At 36.4% G+C, this 23,168-nt stretch overlaps 1 protein-coding gene across 2 annotated transcripts in view; it reads right to left on the bottom strand.

Annotated features, from left to right (window-relative positions):
* LOC144967832 (LIM/homeobox protein Lhx5-like) overlaps nucleotides 1–23,168 on the bottom strand; it is a 175,013-nt gene that overhangs the window by 76,828 nt on the left and 75,017 nt on the right. The window lies entirely within an intron of this gene.

Here is a 23,168-nt window from a genome sequence, read left to right as displayed (position 1 = left end):
TCAATAAAGTAGAAGAAAAATTATGGAAGGATGAACTGATATCATCCCTTAAGGCAAAAGTACGATGAAAATGAAGAGGGTGGTGGGAGTAGAATATACTGGCAATATAACATTTAGTAAGAATGTACTTATTCTAGTGTGAGAAGGAGAGTGTTTATATTATGAAGGATAACTATTTCATCAAATTCGAATTTCTTTACGCTAAATTTTCGAAAAGATAAAGTAATCTACGAAAAAATGTGCACATAAATAACTTATAGGGTCTGTCGTTTAAACATTTTTGTATTGAAATCCCTGGTTATTGTGAATTTGACGCGGTTGAAACTTTATTTTTAAGAAATTTATACAAAGGTTTTTGTTTGAACAGTGTCAAGAGCGTTCTGTGGTTGAATGGATGTGAGAAAATATACACGATTTTCGTTACGCAACGGAGGAGACAGTAAATCAAGTTAGTCTTGTCTGAACAGCTTTGAATGGCCAGTGTTATAATATAGAGTTTAATCTTTTGTCAACCAACAATGGTTTTACGTTTCAGATTTATCATTGACACGCATATTTTAAGATACTCTTTATTGTTTAGGTGACAAACGAGCTAGGGGGAACCATGATCCGCCACAGCAGGACTTTTCCCCTACTGGCTCATTCGTTGACTCGTACTCGTAGCTGTATGTGATACACGGAAGTGTGACGATCAAATTTGGAGCACGGAAATTCGGTAAATTGGGAAGAAATAGAAATCACGGGGATTATTTGAAGAGATTGTAGATATATAGATAGATAGATAGATGGATGGATGGACGGACGGACGGACGGACGGACGGACGGACGGACGGACGGACGGACGGACGGACGGACGGACGGACGGACAGACAGACAGACAGACAGACAGACAGACAAATAGATAGATAGATAGATAGATAGATAGATAGATAGATAGATAGATAGATAGATAGATAGATAGATAGATAGATAGATAGATAGATAGATAGATGGATAAACTGATGGATAGACTTTTACTCAAATATAATATTATCTGTAAACAAAGAAGAAGAAGAAGAAGAAGAAGAAGAAGAAGAAGAAGAAGAAGAAGAAGAAGAAGAAGAAGAAGAAGAAGAAGAAGAAGAAGAAGAAGAAGAGGAAGAAGAAGAATGGAAAGCATGTTGTCATAGAAGGAATGTTGCTCGCTGTAATCGATACTGTAGGCTGGGGGAAATATTCGAATCTCGAGGATTTCAATGAAGGTTAGAGTATTCGGAGTTGTCTATATCGTATTGTTCAGTGATTGATTGCGTGTATTCAGTAAAGGCAAATACACTGCATTCACTAAATATGGGCTGGGCATTATCCTTATGTCACCATTATTATTAAAGCATTAGGATAATAATGTATTGTTTTGTCCCCTGTATTATCGTCGTCTTTTCTCTTTTTTTTTTTTTTCTTTTTTTTTTTCCTTTACTGATATCGTCATTTTAACCATAATCGTGCACGATCAATCTTTTTTCGCACCTTGTTGTGATATGATAGTAGGATTACTCGTGTATACCTTAATGTTGGATGTGTTAACATGTAATTTTCGTTTGTTTCTTTCTCTTTTCTCTACAATGAGAAATGTATTGTTCCTCATTACATTCCAAAACGCCAGCGAAATATGGATTCTTTTTTTTTATTTTTTTTTTTTTGTTTCCTTTTGTGGATATCTGTCACTAGATGACGTTCTATATATTTTTATTTTAATGGAGAGAAAAGAATAATAATTGCGGGGGGAAAATGAGCTCGTAAAATAAACTTTATACTTTATCTATATTCCATTCCACTCGATGAAGTGACCATTTCTTTTAAGTTGTTGAATGAAAAGCGCGCCAAACAACCAATTCTCTGTATGAAATCGAAATTTGACTATCATGTTCCATAAAGAATCCAATGAGATATTTGAAAAACTGGAAGCTCATTAAACTTACAAAATGGAAATGTGCTATTTCAACGTGCAGTTATAATCAACAAGCACACCAAAAAAAAAAAACAAAAAAAAGTCATTCAAACAGTACCGCAGAATAAATTTAAAGAAAAGATCGTAATTCCCACTCCCTCCCTATTCTCTACGAACTGCACTCGCTACCAATCAGAGAGAGAGGGAGAGTAAATTACAAAATCGCAATGGTATGTTTTAAATGTTTAAATTATGATGAAGCCACTATCTACTTTTAAAATCACATCTGATAAAACTAAACTTTTAGTTCCTCTTTTTAAATACAATTGTGTTGGCGGGCGATCCTTTTCGGTCATGGGACCCCGTGTGTGGAATTCTATCCCAAGAACCATCAGGGAACAACCAACTATTAATTCTTTTAAATCGAAACTAAAACATTTCCTTTTCACGTCTGCCTGAGACATACTTTCTGGTCATAACTCTATGTGTGACTATTCAATTGCGGGTCTGCGTGTCTATGCGTGTGTGTGTGTGTGGGGGGGGGGGGGGGGGGGGGGATTGTAACACAAGAGATGCATTTTTTTCTCCAACCAATGTAAAGCGCATTAAGCATTATACAATTTTAAAATGCACTATACAAATGTCATCTATTATTATTATTATTATTATTATTATTATTATTATTATTATTATTATTATTATTATTATTGTTATTATTATTATTGTTATTATTATTATTATTATTATTATTATTATTATTATTATTATTATTATTACTATTATTATTATTATTGTTATTATTGTTATTATTATTATTATTATTATTACTATTATCATTATTAGAATCGAGATTGTTTCAGCAGTCACCCATTTCAGCAGTCACCCATTTCAGCGAAATACACCGCACCAAGGCAGGTAATCCAATAGAACATATTCACACTTTTTTATTCTCCTTGGACAAAACGGGACGAGGTTTCAATACGACATTTAGTCAGTGTTAAATATTCGAATATCCAGTCACTGCAATAAACTCTTAAATAGAACTTGATCGCGGATCTAGAGTTACCCAGGGTGATGGTGATCACGTGATAAATGGTCATGAGTAGGTGATAGCTACTACCTGCCCAGGTGTGGTACGCCATAAATCTTGTCCCTCCCGGAGGTTCTGGGTGTGAGGGATTAAGTGACAGAATCAGTGATAAGTCGGAAAGAAATGGGAATAAGAGTAATATATATATATATATATATATATATATATATATATATATATATATATATATATATATATATATATAAATCCGATGGACAAAGCTTCAAAAAGTTTGGCCTTACTTTAACCTTAAATCGCTGTACTAAGAGCTATAAAAATAGTCTATTATTTCTTATTTATTATAATTTGGTTATATTTATCTCCAATGTCACTATGCACCCGAACATGTAAACACCGTACAAAAATATCGATAAAGGTCGCAATCTCAGCTAAACATAAACAAATTCATTCGTCTTTCTTTTCTTTTTTTTTTTTTTTTGTCTCCTGCTCCATGATACGCCGGCCACATCCCCTAACCCCATCTCTTTTGCATTTAGATAGGGGCTGCCTGTCCGATTGTCTCGCTGGGATCTGCCAAGCCGGTCGGGTCGGTCGTCACATCAAAACCTTCAGACTCTCGTGGTCAATGGAGATAGGAAAGGCAGTGATTATAACCGTTTAATTCATACAAAACTGGCTTCTTCTTCAGAGGAGAACCGTTTCTTCTATGGATCGAAGTTCTATCAGGTTTTAGATCATAAGATCTGTTCGATTTCAGAGGCGCCAACTAGTGCAAAACTTTAGCGCATTTTGTTTTCCAGCCGACACGATTCTTTTAGCAGAAAGAACTTTAAGAGATAGATTTAAAGTAATAAATGATGATAATTAAAAGATAAAAACAGGACGTTGTAGGTAGATAGCTATTAAAAGACAGGGGGAGATTTTTAAAAATAAAATTTATCGAACACTTATTTCCTTGTGTTTTTGTCGTTCTCGATGAATGATGATTCAGCTATGTAATCGACTAGTTGGATCCCAAAAAACGTTTTCCCGATGTCTGTTTCAGACAAATGGCTGGCTTTACTTTCAGGCCATGGATGCTGATGCTGAGTTATCAAGGTATGTCTGTGTATAAGACTTACGCATTAAAAAATGAAATCCTTTTTTTTTTTTTTTTTACCGAAAAAGGAGTTGGCAGCTGAAGCTGCTAGCTTCGTCGATTTAGTGGATGGTCAAAGCATAGAGGATGTAACTGCCTTGGATGCCTGTCCGTCTTGGAATTAAGAAAGTTACGCTTGGATGAGCTCATCGATGAGATTGTTGTGAATGTCCCCTAGGGGACTTCAGCCCACCACTGAGGGACTCGCCGTCACTCTTGTATAGGCATTGGGCGAATTCGCCGAGATTGGAGGGGGTTTGGGCGCAGAATCGGTGAGGCAACAACTTTCATTAATGCGTTTTTGCTTGAAGGAGTGAGAGATGCGATTGTGAGTTTGATGGCACGGAAGAAAGTATTATAAGTGGTCGGTAGAGTAAAGACGGTGGAAAGGAGTGGAGGAGGAGGAGGAGGAGTTGGGAGAGGAATGGATAGGGAAGGGATGTAGAAACTCAAAGGGCCGCCGATGAGAAACAATAGGAATGAGAGGCTGGGAGTTATTTACTTATTTATTTACTTCTTTACTTATTCGTTCATTTATCTACTTATTTATAACATAAGAATCAGATCGGTCGAATCGATAACCACCGTTGGATTGTATTTCAAGATGACTGAGTAATGAATGGTATAGTCGTCTGTGTATTTCAGTCACAAGTGTTTCAGTCTATGCGGTCAAGATTCGGTGACAATTTTTATGATTGGTATAGTCGTCTGTGTATTTGAGTCACAATCGTTTCAGTCTGTCAAGATTCGGTCACAATGTTTATGATTGGTATAGTCGTCTGTGTATTTGACTCACAGTCGTTTCAGTCTGTCAAGATTCGGCTACAATCTTTATGATTGGTATAGTCGTCTGTGTATTTAAGTCACAATCGTTTCAGTCTGTCAAGATTCGGTGACAATCTTTATGATTGGTATAGTCCTTTGTGTATTTGAGTCACAATCGTTTCAGTCTGTCAAGATTCGGTCACAATCTTTATGATGACTTCAATGTCCCGAGTCTGATTTTTACAAGCAATTCCCTCTTCCTTTCAAAACAGCTTTGGTTATGCTTTATATCTATAATCTATGGAGATATCAGAAAATTATTCAAATGTTATATTGGGCATACGAATGCTATTTAGGTAACGCTAAGCAGGTTTTATTTGCAACCTGTCGTTATAAATGTCAACAAATGACATTAAAATCAAAATAAAACCAGTCAAAATCTAACCACTTCAAGCCTACAATGATTTCTTCTTTTGACTCGTGTTATGTTCTTGACAATGGCATGATATGTGGAATCTATTTTGAATTGATTTGGCATTTTGTCTTTCTATTAAAATTTCTTATTATATTGTGCTGACGAATCGCCAATACCGGAGTCGTTCACAGAAATTTCTTATTTCCCTTTGTTATTGATATATTGTATCTAATGAATAGACAAAGCCGACTTCACCCCCCTCCCCCCCCCCCCCCCCCCCCCCCCCAAACCCTTTTTTTAAATGACGGATAGAAACACTTAAGTGAAGAAGAAGAAGAAGAAGAAGAAGAAGAAGAAGAAGAAGAAGAAGAAGAAGAAGAAGAAGAAGAAGAAGAAGAAGAAGAAGAAGAAGGTGCCAGCAAAGACCAAGTGGAAGAATAAAATGATCTTGGGGATTCAACGAAGGAAAATAACAACACCACAAGCCTTGTCGTCCAAGATGCTTCATTGCCCATTAACATCATTTGCTACAAACACTTCAAAAGCCATTATAGACACTTTCCCTCCGTCTCTCGACCCCTGGCGAGTGCCGTTAATTCTCTCAATCTTTCTCCTCATCTCTCTCTCTCTCCCTCTCTCTTTCTATCAGTCTATCACACACACACACACACACACACACACACACATAGACCCTCATTCACTCTTTCTCGTTCATGTGATAACAGTAAAGTCGATCACTCTTTTCAACCCATATGATCCTCAGCATGTTAAACTATAGATATATTATAGTCATTAAATCTAAAACAAACTTTTAAAAATTGATAGACAGATAGATAGATAGATAGATAGATAGATAGATAGATAGATAGATAGATAGATAGATAGATAGATAGATAGATAGATAGATAGATAGATAGATAGATAGATAGATAGATAGGTAGGTAGATAGAAAACATATAGAAAGATAGATAGATAAATAGATAGAGAGTGTGAGAGAAAGAGAGAGAATCTACATAAAGGGAGAGAGAGAGAGAGAGAGAGAGAGAGAGAGCGAGAGAGAGAGAGAGAGATAGAGAGAGAGAGATTAGAATAATATATTATAAGAATCGTGAGTCAGGAAAGCATCAAGGCGAGGAAGGGGGTGGACCCAGGCCGTGGCTTTGTTTTAGGGAAGCAGCCTATTGTTATGCAAGCGGTGACCGCGAGTTCGATCAGGGGCTGGTGACGAGAGGGCGGATCTATCGCCCTTCCCCTGCCGTTAGCAGCCCTGTGATCGGAATAAACAATCAGATGCCGGGAGGAAGAAAGATGGGGGAAGATGGAACGATGGGTCTAGCTAGAGAATGAACAAGGATGACTGTAGGGGAGAAGGAAGAACGTGTGTGTATGGAAGGATAGATGCGAATGAGATAAATAGATGAATAGATAGATGGATTGGTAGATAGATAGATAGAAAGATAGATAGATAGATAGATAGATAGATAGATAGATAGATAGATAGATAGATAGATAGATAGATAGATGTGACAAAGAAGCGAGAACATAATGCACGTAGTAGGCGAGGAAAGCAGGAGGGGGGGGGGGGTGGGGGGCGGTTGTTATAAGAAGAGATAGAATTATAATTAAGAAAAATAGAATGGATGGGAGGGTGTTCTTATGTGTTTGTGCTCTACTCTTCCTCCTCCTTCTTCTTCTTCTTCTTACAGATTATCCCAACCGCTCTCTCATTCTTTACTGTTATCTTTCCTCTTTCTCTGTCTTCCTCGGATCTCCCTCATTCCATATTCAAAGTTATTTCCTTGCTCTCCCCGAGACGTTGAGTTCACCCGTTCAGCTGCCCCTACTAAAACATTCATAAATTCTCCCGACTTTCTGTACGAGCAAATAACTCTTAGCGCTCATTGGACGTCAGAAGCCACCGGAAATGACGTGATTGCTGTTGATGTCAGAAACCTCCGGCGTGCGCATGAATTTTGCATGTGAGGCTAAAAACCTCGGGGTCAACTAGAGTGACCTAGTTTTCTAGGGCGAGTCTGCTCGTAGCCTGGAGGGATTTTCTGTGGTTTCTCATTATTATTGAGGGGGAAATCATTGTTTTGAAATCACCCTCGCGGGTTTCGATTAGTGTGGCATAAAACAAGCAATTGACATTTATCATAGGCGCCGGGTACTTGATAGTCCCAAATTTCATATTCAGGGAGTTGGTACTTTTTGTGTTCCGGTACTGCAAGGACGTTGAACTAAACAAAACATGACTATGGGGAATAATCGTGAATATATCGATTATGGATAGGAAATAGTCTGGGTTTAGTAGTGATGCTTTGTTTTGAGAGAGAGATGGGCAGGGAAAAGAATGAACCTTTGTTTCGGTTTGTTTTGTTTTTGTTATGTTTTTATTGTGGTTTTGATTTGTTGTTTGTTTTAATTAATTATAAAAAAGACAATTAAAGGTAACATTTTTTTAAAAATATTTGCTTTAACATTTTATATGTAGCTGGCCCTATTCATTATCACAGTTTTGTGCCGCTCTATTACTATTATATTTTCCTTCCTCAATATTTTTAATAATTTGTGTAATGACTTTTCAGACAAACCCATTATTTTCCATTTTGGTTGAAAAACTTTTACTCTTATCTAAAATATGAATGGGTTAAGAGATCGATTGAGAACTCCGTTGACCTGTCAAAATATCTCAGGTCTTAGAATTCTCAATAAATAAAATCTAATTCTTGGAATCTATCACTTGGGATATTGGGACAAGTTGAGTTCGACTTAATTGATCGACGTGTGGAAAAAAACCATTTTTTTTTGGCCAAAGTGAAAAATGTCAATGACTTGATTCTGTTTATTTATTTATTTATTTATTTATTTATTTATTTATTTATTTATTTATTTTTTATTTATTTATTTATTTATTTATTTATTTATCTAACGATATGATAGAAATGTCTTCGTTTGTTCGTTTTATGGGAGATAGATATCTTGAGCAAACTTTAAAAGTCATAATATCAGGACAAGAAAATGAAACTGATGGAATTGTCAAGACAAAAAATGACAGAATATGACAGGATGACTGCCACCCATGCGTCCAGTTAACTCTCTCCTCGAATTCCCAGGTTTGAGATTTTTTTCCAAGATGAGGTTCATTTAAATCGATCGATATTTGAAAGACCAATTTTTTTTAAAATATGGAGTTTTCCAGAGTACGACAGAATAGCTGACGATTTACCAGAATAGAATATCATCTCAAACGTGTCCTTTCAGCTAACATTCTTCCTCTATGTGTACAAAACCTAAGCAGAGACAAAATTAACATCTGAATTAAAATATGATCCCACAGTAAGAACAAAAGTTTGTTGTTTTTGTTTTTTTTTTTAAGGAGAGTTAAGAATCTCGATGCATTTAAATACTATAAGTAAACCAAAAAATGTGTTATTTTAAAAGCGAATCAAAGAAAAGCATGCGACTTTTTTGTATAAGGTTCTGTTGGTTTTTTTAAACTCCATCAGCGATGTCGCATCTACTAAATACCGTCTGTGGCGAAGATTAATGTCTCCAAAATGATGGTGAGAACCAAACCAGACACATAACATTATATTATCATTATTATTACATGAAGACATTTCGTGTGTTCTCATCCAGATCGTGTTACAATGTTACAATCGTGTTTGAAATTTGATCGACGTTTGCTGGCCGATATGCCAGCAGAGAGAGAGTGTCGGAGAAAGACAAGAGAATATCATGGGAGACTCAAGACCACTGGATCTGACAGATTATTCTCTCTTCGTCCTTGTATCTCTCTATCCCATCTCTTTCCCTCACTTCCATTGTCTCCCCTTATCGTCTTGGAACCGTCACAAGACATTGAATTCATCTCTCTCCGAAGTCCGTAGTCTGTTGATGTCTTGGAATTCCTTTATTTTTATTTATTTTATTTTTTTTTTGGTTTGTTTTTATTGATGTTTTTATTCCTTTTTCGCCACTAATTTATTTCTAATATTATTTTACTTACTTCTACCACTTGGAGTTGTTTAGGTAGTTTGTTGTTTGTTTTATTTTTCTTCCTTTTTCATCTTATTCCTAGATATATTCTCTTATTTCTTATCAAAACATTATTCTTAAAAAAATATTTTGATAAGGTTTTAAAATTTCCATCCACACTTTACACGCATAATACTAATTATATGGTATTGTTATACATTATATATTTTTATTTAATTATTTGCACTAGTTTGATGAACCACGAAAAAAATTTATAAATTTTTACTTATAAATCTGAATTTCGTTATAAAAGATATGTAAAAGATAATATGTAAAACAGAGAAACACCATGTTTTCTGAATACACAAAGATATTTAAAAAATCAAACAAAGAGGGTATAATGAAAAAAAAAAGGGGGGGGGGGAGAGGGGGTGTTGGAGGGTGTGTCACCACCCTATTCCAGTTGATTGGTTTATGACAAGTCAGATGAAAAGCTAAACTGTACCCACAGAGGTGGCGAGTGTGTATGAGTTGCCTGCACGTGCCTCGCCTTTTATCGTCTTATCAGATCGTGTAAAGTAGAAACATGTCCTACATTGGTAACAATACCTATCACAACAATAACAGTGGCAGCTGCTACTGCTAGACTACAAACTGTATGAAGTACTCGACTACAGGTATAGCTAATAATCTGATAAATACAGAGCTTACAGAGCTGGTATAGATAGTTCGAAGTTGACGTCACTCAGCTCTTTGTTATTGTTTTTTGCCATCCGCGTTTATGAGTACTTCTCACTAATCAGTAATAACCAGACTATAAACGTTCTTGGTTACACACAATTTTGTGTGTTGGTCCGTTATACTTCCGGATGGCGCTTCTTAGCCAAGCGCATACTATCTATATTGTAAAACTCTGTCTATCTATTTATCTATCTATCTAGTTATGTATCTATCTTTTATCTCTCTTATCTATCTATCAATCTAGTTATCAATCTACCATTTACCTACAAATATATCTGTCTATTCATTATCTACCGATCATTCTCTATATCCAATTCTTCTCCCTTACTCAATCTCTATCTATCTATCTATCTATCTATCTACATATCTATCTATCTATATATCTATCTATCTATCCATCTATCTATCTTCTATTCTTTCTCTCTTCTTTCTCTCTCTCTCTCTCTCACTCACTCTCTCTTTCTCTCTCTCTCTCTTTCTCTCTCTCTCTCTCTCTCTCTCTCTCTCTCTCTCTGTGTGTGTGTGTGTGTGTGTGTGTGTGTCTGTCTGTCTGTCATTCTTTCTTTTTCAATAATTCCCCCCGTCGACTAACTTTCCTTCCATCAACCCCTTTCATAACAGTGTCTATCTCGTGTTTACCTCAAATCATTAACCTGCACCATGAAGCACTTCAGGTGCCAAGGATTTTAAAGAGCGTGAATTCCACATCGGCAGTTGGAAAATTATGACTCTGGAAATGGGGTATTTCCGAAACTTATTTAGACAATTTCCACGTTGTACACTAGAGAAAACTTTTCATCACAGCTGAGAACGTTTCACAACAAGTAGGAAAGGAACATCTCGAAACTTAGCCGGCAATATGACGTACTCCTCAATATAACATCATCCCCATCACCATCATCATGATCATCATTACCATAATCATCATGATCATCATCATCATCATGATCATCATCATCATCATCATCATCATCATCATCACCATCATCACCATCATCATCATCATCATCATCATCATCATCATCATCATCATCACCATCATCACCATCATCATCATCATCATCATCATCATCATCATCATCATCATCAACGACAGCATCACCACCACTACAACCACTAGCACCACCACCATACCATGACTTTTTTACCCACAAATTATCGTTTTACCCCTACCTACGTACTTCACTCGCTCACTCACTCACGAGCCATCACCATTTAAGTGGGTGCTCACCATAGAACGCGCATTCTCCCCCGGACATCATTCTTTGAAGTCCAGATCAAAGAGATCCGACATCAGACACCGCCATGGAATGCAAACACCAACTCACCCGGAACTGTACAAACAACATCTACATTAACCCCGGGGATGGGCTTAATAGTGATAATAATCCTAATAATAACAAAAAATATAACGGACACTGCCCGACCGACTGTCTGACAACTGTCTGTCATCATCATCATCATCATCATCATCATCATCATCATCATCATCATCATCATCATCATCATCAAAAATCAACACAAACAACATGGATCACTGCATTACGTTTCGTAATTATCCACAAAGATCTCATGTCACAGATACCGATCAAACTCATTAGCTTAACTGTTCCCCCCTATTTATCTATCTATCTTTCTCTTTCTATTTTTCTCTCTCACTCTCTCTCTCTTTCTCTCTCATTCTCTCTCTCTCTCTCTCTCTCTCTCTCTCTCTCTCTCTTTCTTTCTTTTTTTCTCTTTCTCTTTCTATTTCTCCCTCTCTTTCTTTTTGCTTTCTTTCTTTCTTTTCTCTCTTACAACTAAAAACACTCTTTATTCTTCCATCCACAGTTCATTCATTCATTCATTCACTCATTCATTCATTCATCCATTCATTCATTCACCCATTCATTCATTCATTCATTTATTTATTTATATCATTCATTCGCTTAACCATTCATTCATTAACTCATTCAGTCATCTATTTATTCATCAACCCATTCATTCATTCGTTTATTCATTAATTCATTTATCCATTCATGTATCCATCCAGTCATTCATCCATCTATCCATTCATTCATTCATTCATTCATCAATCCATCCATCCATCCATCCATCCACCCATCCATCACTAAATTATTTTTCGCGCATATTTTCCAACCCATAACTCCCATTCCTTTTTGTAGCTGTCTAGCTGCCGTCTACACCGACGTCAAGTCTCTGTCCATAAAGCCAGTATCATCTATGTTAAGTGTCAGAACTCGTGAGTGTTACATTTTCGACGAGGTATACATGCCGCCTGCATGCCGCATGCATGTAGCAAGGGAGGGAAAAGGGGGGGGGGGGGGGGGCGCGTGAGTAAGTTTGTTAGTTGCAGCCTGGTGATGGCGGCGGAGTCTTGAAGATCTTGTGTTTTATCATCGGCGCCGCGTTGAAGATGAGCACTGTCTTCGTGATGATTGCAATAATGAATTTGGAGTGGTTTTTAGTCTGCCAAAATAACAGTCCGTCGTCAGAAATACATATTAGGTTTAGTAGTATATTATTATATATAGTATATCGTGATAAAGTATATATTTTAAAATTTGGCCGGAAAATAATTAGTTTAATATCAACTGATTAAAATGACCCTCGACTTGTAAAAAAAGTCATAAACCTGGGATGTCTTAGAAGTCTTTGGTTTGAGAAGTTTTCACAAGTAGGAAATCATTTTAAAAGATTGATTATTCTATTTTTCCAATCATAATTTTATCTGGCCAAAATGTTTAAAATTCTTTCGTCAGAGAACGTCAGTGTGGTAAAATATAATAGTATTTTAGTAGCAGTGGTAAGAAAAATTGTAATCAGAAAAAAAAGTATAGTAGGGTAAGTGTTATATTATTGTATACATATCAACCGTTCAAGGACCTTATCTGGACCGTCTGTGTCGGCGATGATTTATTATCAAATGAAAATAAAAGAAAGGATATAGCAATCTAAACAAATTAAGATTATTTTGGTTTCTAGGGTGTCAGATGTAACTCCATTGAATTAACGATCTTCCACCACCCCCACCCCCTGACTCTCCGCCAGTTTAAGGAAAGAATTCGAAGGACGTTTCACAATATTTTTGGATTTAGAATTAGATTTTTGGGGGGTAATCGTTCATTTACTCTGATTCAAGTCGGTATACTGAATTTGGTTGATATGATATTACAATTTTCACTTATTTTTCTCTTGTTTTATTTATTTATTTATTTATTTATTTATTTATTTATTTATTTATTTATTTATTTATTTATTTATTTATCTATTTATTTAGTTATTTATTTAGTTATTTTATTTATCTTCTTTGTTTATATTACCTATTTATTTATTTATCTACTAATCTATTTATATATGTATTTATTTATTCATTCATTCATTTATTGATTTATTGGTGGGTGGGATAAGGAGGTTTCTAGTTATTTGACAATAGAAGGTCAGAAAAAGTAGGGGAAGGGGGGGGGGGGGGGGGGGGGGGGTGAAGTGAAATGACACTTTCGCTTTTTCGGGCTGAATGGTAACTTTATTCCTCTATAAGAGTATCCAATACTTGTAAATTTCTATGCATTGTTTATTATGTGGTATCATAAAATGAGTTCAACTTTTGTTATTCCCAATATCATTTTTCTTTCGCATTAAACGTAATACCGATGTTTTTAAATTTCTATTTTGTTATTATTGTTTTGGTGTTTTTGTCTTGTTGTGACGTACGATGAATGAAGTGTTAAAAAATAATTTTAATGCCGCTCGCTTGTAAAGTTGGAGATATTAGGTTGGGTAGGAAACAAGATATTCACGAATGAATGAAAGACAGGGTGGAGTGAGTGAGTTGTGTGGATGGAAATGATAAATGAATCTGACTTGGTAATGAGTGGAGAGAATTTTAAATATTAGTGGAAGCCATTCACTGTCGTGCACGACAAAACGAATATTTTAAACATTGGGTAGAAAAGCTTTACTTTATTAGATAATAATAATATGGAACGGTTCGGGATCTCGATAACTCAGTTGTTAGGGCACCCGCTTTACAAGAAAAGGGGGCCGAGATAGATCTCGGATGAAGTTGAGATTTTATTTTTGACCACCACCGCCACTCCCCACCCCCTTCCTTCTACCCCTGCCCACTCAGAAATGATTTGGTAATTGTGTATGTTAGGTCTGGTGGAAAGTATGTTGCGATGACTAGCGTCCTACCCAAAAGATAGCAAGCAATTGCTATTGTCCGATTCCAAACAAACGTGTCAAAAATTCTTAAATTTTCTTACCCGAATCTTCAAGAGCTCTCAAACCTGAGAGTTCCTTGACAAATTTTGACAAGATGAGAGTCATCTTAGTCGATCGATAATTGAAATTTGAGTTTTCTGACCAATAGTTGTTAATGTGTTTTGTCAGAGCACGTCCGTTCACGTCGACATTGCACGTCGCTTTCCAAGTCAAACACGACGACCCAGTGTCTCTATAGTGTGATGTATGTTATAGGCTAGACTTTACCACAGCCTCAATGATAACTCTTTTCTTTAGTTTTTGATGTCCTCGTTTAAACTTTTTTTTTAAAATTATTTTCTTTGCCCAGAAAAATGTATGAACGATTCCAGCTAGATTATATAGAGTTACAGTGGTGACGGCAATCTAGGAACTTTCTGAAAATGTCATAATATTTTTAAAAATCATTCGCTCTTTGTTTTGTTTGATTGTTTGTTTGTTTTGTTTTGTTTTGTTTTTGTTTTTTGTTATTTGTTGGTTTTTTTTTTTTTTTTTGGACGGGGGAGGGGGTTAGCTGATGGCAGGGCGAATACTTGCTTAGAGAGCTCTGTGAAATGGAATTATTTTAATTTTCTTCACCGATCTTTTATGAGTAAAATACAAATTCAAAACAAAAGATCAATAAAGATAACAAATAAAATATGAAAACTAGCAATGGCGGTTGGGTTGGAAGAGGGGATGGGGAAATGGACAAGATGAATGTGGATCGTGGAGAAGGGTCGCCATAAAGGGAATCCTAACAAAATCCATCTGTGTTCAGTGCTCTCTGGCTGTTTCTTGATTAAAAGGAGGCACAGTTGTAGGGTTTTACAGAGGCAATACAGGACGCCCTTCCCCTGGCCGTGTGAGCACTTCGGGGATGTGCATGTAACAACAGGGGAGTGTACTCTTGACGGAGTTCATGACATCATCCAAACAAGAAGCCATTGTTTTTGATCGGGGTGAAGTGATGAGAAGAGGGAAGCATTGCAATTAATTGAGATGTTTTTGAAAAAAAAAAAAATAATAGACAAAAATACAACAAATTATTGAGTGAATGTGTTTGGTATCTGATTCAGTCCCTTGATCAGTGAATAGACAAGTAGATAACTACGCCACTCGGACTATCGCCATAATTTAAACAATGGCAGTGTTTGGTAGACACAGCAAACTACACAGGTTTTACCATCGATGGTTTGTGTCTTAGTAAAATGCCCAGAAAACTATGTGTAAATTTAAACGTTTATTATCTGATAGAGAAAATCTTGTGATAACTAATCACCAATTTGGCGGTATAAAAACAACAACAATGATCAGAGAGCGGTCGATTTCATTCACGTTACTGTTTATAAACAACCATGTTTGTCCGAGCAAGTGTGAGGGTTTGTCACAAATTACATGTTTTGATTGGTCAAAAATCTACTGGTTAATTGAGTAATTGTTACAAGAACTCGTACATACAGGTCTAGTATCCCAGTACTGAGATTTATTGTTCTCTAACAGATGTGTTCGCCGAAAACCCAGATTTGTGAGCTGTTGCCAAGATGAGGGTCAATTTAATAGATCGATATTTGAAGGAATGACTTTTCTGATCAAAATTTTAAATACAAGTCTTTCCAGAGTACAGCAAAACTGAAACCGCCAACTACAGACATCGGGATATACGTGTCATTCATGGGCCTTGTGGCTTTGAAAGAAGTACCGTAAAACTTCTAAAAACAAAACAAAAAACAACAACAAACTCAACCCCAACAACAACATACTCCACGTTGCTTAACTAGTGTTACAATGTACGTACGTAGATCTAGAGACGTTCGCATCAGTGACAATATGATGATATACCCTACAATCTAATCTCTGATCTCGGTGTCTATCTGTTTACATGCTTTTTAATCAATAAATCAATCTTTCCACAGAGAAAAAAAAATGCCCACTAACTCCGACATGTCCAACTGCCACATTGACAAATACAAATGCGAATAAGTTGGACATAAACTCCAGGAGACGATAACCTAAGACCTTAGACGTAAGACCTTCCATCGGGCGGAATAGATCGGCCCGTCCCAGACAAACGTAGGTGACGGGTCCTTTGTTCCCAAATCATCCGGCTAGGCAATCACCGGAATTTGTCCATGTTGACTTATCCAATCGGGCGGCAGAAATCACGGGACATTTTACACATAATATACGATGTGTTCCGATCGGATGACCTAAGAAGCCGATGTGTACTATGTGGTATGACATATGATACGCATTATTACCCCTTTGATGGGGAACGTGAATTTCTTTCAAATCATAAATAATTCATCTCAAGCTTTATTTATTTGGCTCAAACTTCAGACTGAATTGGTGCAAGACGACTCGAGCTTTATACTTCCCTCAACAGGAGAGAAGTAACAGAGACACTCTATTTGGACTTAAATAATGTTACATCGTACTGTTCTCTTATTGGAAGCGTTAAGACATGTCAGATTAGAACAAAATCGTATCTGGTATGTAAAGGATTAAAGTGGCCATTCAAGGAAAGTTTGGCTTTGGATCATGGCACATCCTATCAAAATATTGTCACACAAATGCCCATATTGTATTTTAAGAATGGAATACGAGATACATGAAAACATTGTCAGGATAATGTTCCTTCACCTTAATATTACATTTTCTTAGATAACCACACTGCGATCATGTCTATAGAGTTTATGCAACAAAAATAACAAACATAATAACAACACCAAAAAAAAAACTAAAATTGCAACAACAACAACAACAAACAAACAAATAAAAGGTAACAATAATAATTTCTAATACTTTTGGGAAGGGGTTCAATATACAGACTTTTAGAATAAAATTATAACCTTATTTTTAAAGTCATTCTCTTGCTCGTAACCAGATGCATGAAATCCCATTGTATTGGTTAACTGACATGGTATCAATCAAAGCGTTCTGCTTGCCAAAAATTATTAGAAAATAATATTCAATGTCCTCAAACACGGTGTTCGAATGGATTTGCAAAGGGGAGCAGCATTCAAGTATACCTTACAAACTAAAGCAACAACACGACTCTATTATTCTAAGATAAGGACACGACATTATGTTCCACAGGTGGGAAGATATCTATTAACAAGAATTTCTGGAAAACCCCAACAGACACGAAGCCGAAAGTGTCAACAAGTATTCATTACCTTGTTTAAAAGTGAAATTTTAAATCTTTAAATTCCGCAGCATGTCTAATCGTTGTAAAACGGAATAAATTGTAAGACAAATCTCTTCTTATCGATGTCTGAACATCTACTTTCTGAGGTGAATGGAGATTAGATTGTAATGGTAGATGAGAAAAAAAATATCCCTCTCCGAGACAGCCCCAAACGTGTGGATATTGTAACTAGAAACGCATTCTACCCCCCCCCCCCTTCCCAACACACACACACACACACACACACACACACACACCCCACCCCCGGTTAACCTAAACCAATCCTTCGCAGAAGGATTTTTTTAAATCAATAATTAAAAGCTCACAATCAATGTAGGTGACAAAATGGTAAAAGTAAATAATTTCTTTCCTAAATTGGACTCAGTCACCAACTTACTGTCCGTCTTACAACCAGCTACACTACAACTAGATCTATACTGGCGTAGCCCAAAAAAACAACAACACGTTTTTAAAATTAAAAAATTGGCCTTCGGGGTCCCAGGTTTGAGACTGTGTGCCAAGATGGGGGTCATTTCAAACCAATCAATATTTGAAGGTTGAGTTTAATGACCCATTTTTTTTCTTTTTAACGTGTTGTTTTACTTTTGTTTTGTTTTGTATTGTTTATTTAGGTTTTGTTGGTTTGTTTGTTTTTTCATAATACTGCGCAAGCATAGCTCAACGCGTCTCCTCTCCCCCTCTTTTGCCCATAATGTGACAAATCAGATCTTTAAAAAAACAAAAACAAAACAAAAACAAAACAACGAAAAAGAATAAGAGGGGGTGACTCGATCGGGTAAAGAAGACACAAAGGGAGCAAATCCAGGAAATTGAGGGAGATATATTACGAGAACAATGGAAAGATGATCTTTTTGCCTTGTCTGGTGCATGGCCGTGGGAAAATTACCGCCCATTCATCTTGTCAACCTAATGAATTACATGGCCACACCATCCACGGTGCTGCCTCACAGAAAAGTCTCTTTTCCTTTATATTCACTTTTGTTTTCTTTCGAAATTTTACTTTTGTTTTTTTTTTTAATAAAAAAATAAAATTATGTTTAGCATTCTTCCCGTGTGGTCCCCTCCTATTGACCTTGGTAGAATTGTTTAATTTGTAAATGAAAGTTTTGGATGTTCCTAACATTTGACTTCACGATAAGTTGATTCATTCGTGGTCTTTGGATTTTGGTTGAGCGCTTAGGGGTGTGTGTATATATATATATATATATATATATATATATATATATATATATATATATATATATATATATGTGTGTGTGTGTGTGTGTGTGTGTGTGTGTGTAAATCTGTAGTATATCATTATTTATTTATTTCTGGAGACAACTTTCTCTTAACTGACCAAGTCTTTTATTCCTGAAGGAATAAGAACAAAACACGGTTTTCCATCAGTTCTATCAAATTAATGTTTGTGTCATACCTTGACAATAAAAATCTACGATTCCACCAAAGACAAAATCTTACTTCACTCGTTCCTTTTAAGTATAACCAGACTTTCTTCATCCATCTGTCAATTTCTTCATCTGTCAATCCGTCAATCTTTCATTCATCCATTCATTCATTCAATCATTTATTCATTCATCCACGATCATCACCAGCATACCAAGCCCCTAAAATCCCTTCCAATGTTTTCATTCTTCACGGAGATTTGACTTTCTATCCTCACTTTCTCTATTCAACCAGCAGCCGATCCACCCATTCGTCCATTCGTCCATCCATCCATCCATCCATCCATCCCATCCACCCGTCGGGTCAATCCACCCTGCACTACCACTCGTGCTTACTCGGCCGAGACACTAAACACAACGGTGAAGTTGTAGTAAATATCCTTCAGAGAATATGGCGTCCGACCATCAGACAATGGATGCAGGTTATCTAGCTGCATCGGGCATTCTATAAAATAACGCAGTATCATAAACCAGCAGCACCCCAATATTTATTGCTTTCTCCTCACGAAAGTCTGTGTCCATCGATTCATTGTTGAGTTCTCGGATGGCCGATTAACCGACGAACGAGCTGAAAAGTCCACTATTCATTGTCCGAGACTATTGTCCACTTTCCAAGACAATTGTGATTTCGCCCCTCCCTTTAAATGTTTATCTTCATCTACTTTTTCATTATGAGGATAAAATCGACTCGATCTTTGATACGGTTTTCTCTCATCTTTAATCTGCCGTGTGGTACACATTTAAATTATATCTATATCATAGCCTCCACATTCAGTTCATCCATTAGCATAATAGGTCGATAAGCATCTCTATCACATCTATAGATTTTTAAAACAATATATACCTACTGTATGTATTGTCGTGTTATATGTATTGTTATAATCCTAAGCTTAGCCTACATTTTGCATTGCATGCAATCATCGTTGGCTAAAATATTGTGAACTTGCAAAAACATACACATACACATAAAAACGCACACTATTGTGAGCTGCTGTCTCAACGTGGGGTGGAAGTGTATTGGAGTGAACAAGACGCCAAAATTTGAATTTAAAGCAAGCGTGGTGAATGAGAAAATCGAGGGGTTTTATTTATTTATTTATATACTTATTTATCTATATTTATTTATTTAGCTTTTTATTTATTTGTTTATTTATTTACTTTTGATTATCTATTCATTCATATTAATATTCATTTTATCTATTTATTCATTTATTTATGTATTTATTTATTCATTGTCATCTATCTATCTTTCGCTTTCTTCCTCGTACACATGTTTCACTTTCAAAATTCATTTTATCCCTTCATCAGCTCTCCCTCCCATCCCCTCATCCAAACCCCTCACAAATTAAAACATCAACAACAACAACAAAAAAGGAGATAAAAAAATATTTAAAGGAATAACATTACTAAATAAATAAAAGAATAGTACTATTGGATAGTGGAACATCTTCAAAACCTCAAAAAACCAAGCCTTCTTCCTCCCAACACTAGGCTAGTAGCATTGAGAAATAAGCCTGACGCCTGAAGGGGGAGTAGTGTCCTAGCCCCCTACCGAGACTTTGAATAGCTGTTTTCTGTGTGGCTGGCTGGCTTGCAGGCACAAGGGGGCGGATCTGTGTTGATATAAGCCAGATCAATACTTTCCTCCTGCCTCTGTCTTCCCGATTCCTTCTTCTGTCTGTGTGTGTTTGTGTTTGTGTATGTGTGTGTGCATGTGTATGTATGTGTGTGTGTGTGTACATTTCGTCCACCCGTCCTTCTATCATCTCTCTACGATGTACATAGAATATACACACACATTGTGGTACCGTACTGTTTGACTCTTCTTTTTTTAAAAAGAAATGGTAAAATACATAAATGTGCAAAGTGATTTTGTGTGATTTTTTCATTACATACAATCATGGTTTCATTCTTTCATAAAAGTGAGTGGAGATGGCACTTATTAAGTTGATATCAACAAGGAATGAAGTGAGTAGAAAAGTGCCAGAAGACAATAGAGAATTTTTTTAAAAACGTCGCGGCGATGGGGGCTCGAACCCACGACCTTATTGGTACGACAACCCGCCTGGTCGAGGAGAGGAAATGTTACTGTCAGAGCTCTCCACCACTCAAAAAAAAAAAAAAAAAAGTGGTATCAAACTCTGTGTTTATCGTATCATTCTTTGCAATATGTTAGTTGTTATAATCGAATTTATAAAATAAATTATCAGAGCATTCATTTGTGTTTTTATATTCTTTTGTCTGATATTTGTTTATGTGTTTGTTTTTCGTAAATATAGCGTGTTTTATTTATTTATCTATTTATTTATTTATTCATTTATTCGCCCATTTATATATTTGTTTACCCATTTATTTTCTTATAAATGCCTTTTTTATTTACTTATTCATTTTCTACTTGATCATAGTTCCACTAGTCCAATTAATTTATACTGTATACTTTAACAATGGCTGACAAACAAAAGTGCTTTCCAATAATATACTATATTTGAAGTAAATACATAACACTAAAGAATAGATATCGACAAAGGAAGAGAAGTTTAGGAAAAAAAATAAGAGAGAAGAAGGTAAAAAAAAAAATTAAAAAAATAACACGTATCCTAGAGGCGATATTAAGAGCAAGTTATATGACCCTCTCCATAAAACTCTTGCAACAACTCGGCATAAAAACATACACAAACAATAAAAACGAGAGAAGGGGAAGATTTCCAAAGTCTTCAAAAGCCAATAAACGCCTCCCATTTCTAGTGTTTAATTAACTTCATTACCATCGATGTCGCTCGCCATTTCTCCGGTAGTCTTGTCCAGGCCATAAAACCATGTGTAGCGCGAAAATCACGCGCATCTTCAGTGGGGAGTGAGCGGTCGTAAAAATACAGGGACACGGTCCGGATGAGTCGTAAAAACGGAGAGGGACAGTTCCTAACATAGCATGGAAGCGAGTGATGATGATTCTCTCTTAGCAGGAGGGGGGGGGGGGGCTGGGGAAGGGGGGGGGGGGTATTCAGTGTTGGAGAGGAATTTTAACTTTAGATGAGAATTATTTTAGAAAATGTGTGGAAAAAAAGAAAGAAAGAGAGAGAAAGAGAGAGAGAGAGAGAGAGAGAGAGAGAGAGAGAGAGAGAGAGAGAGAGAGAGAGAGAGAGAGAGAGAGAGACTAGTTCTATTGTGTAAGATTTGAGAGAACTAATAGAAAGAGAGATAAGGGATGGAGAGGGGGGGGAGAGAAAGAAAGAAAGAAAAAAAGAAAGAAATAAAGAACGAAAGAGAGAAGGAGAGGGAGGGAGGGAGAGAGAGAGAGAGAGAGAGAGCGAGCGTGGGGTAGAGAGAGAGAGAGAGAGAGAGAGAGAGAGAGAGACCGTGAGGTAGAAAGAGAGTGAGAGAGTGAGAGAGGGAGAGAGAAAGAGAGAGAGAGGGAGAGAGAGAGAGAGAGAGGAGAGAGAGAGAGAGATTATTTTATTGCGTAATATGTATTTGAGAGAACTAAAACCGAGGAGGGGGGTAGAGAGATGGAGAGAGAGAGAAAGAGAGAGAGAGTGGGGGGGGGGGCGAGGGTCATTAGAATTTAGTACAGTGTCTGTAAAAGAGAATAAGTATGATAGTAACGGCGGCAATGACCATTTTCAGCTCACCAGAATGGCCTGGATATAGCACTAAACGTCTTTGAGTTCTATTTTGATTTGCCGTGTCCGGGGTTGGAAGGAACTCGGTCGATTTTTATACATCTAGCTAGTCTATTTCCTTTTCTTCTCCTTGTTTTTTTTTTTCTTTTTTTTTCTCGATTTTCATAGTTTATAAATCTTTTATGATTTTGTTGATTCCTGTATTTCTAGCTCAAAATAGACACTTAACTTAAGAAAAATAACTTGAGTTCCTTGTCAGAATGACCCGAAGGATAGAAATCAACAGCTCAGTTGGCAAAGCCTTGCAAGCCAAAGCTAATAAATGCTGTGAACTGTAAATAAATTGATGAACAAAAAAATGAATATAACAGCTTCGAAAAAGAACGAATTACCACGTACGGTAAGTTTCGGGCTCAAATCCCTAATTCAGCCAATAACAAAAATAATAAATAAATGTATACATCTAAACCTAAGGTCGTTATAGTTGAGTCCTTGGAAACGACTCTTTACTCACATTCTCTCACCGTACTCAGGTGTAAAATTAGTACCTGGCCGTCAACAGCGTTGTCTCTGTCCGCAAGTTTGTAATATCGCCTAACAGGCGTCATATCTCGTTCAACATGTTACGC

The sequence above is a fragment of the Berghia stephanieae genome, chromosome 3 (assembly GCF_034508935.2).
Source record: "Berghia stephanieae isolate SIO BIC M18660-M18661 chromosome 3, UCSD_Bste_1.3, whole genome shotgun sequence".
Taxonomy (NCBI): Eukaryota; Metazoa; Mollusca; class Gastropoda; order Nudibranchia; family Aeolidiidae; genus Berghia; species Berghia stephanieae.
The sequence above is the reverse complement of the archived record's forward strand: the minus strand, read 5'-3'. Positions and strand labels throughout refer to the sequence as shown.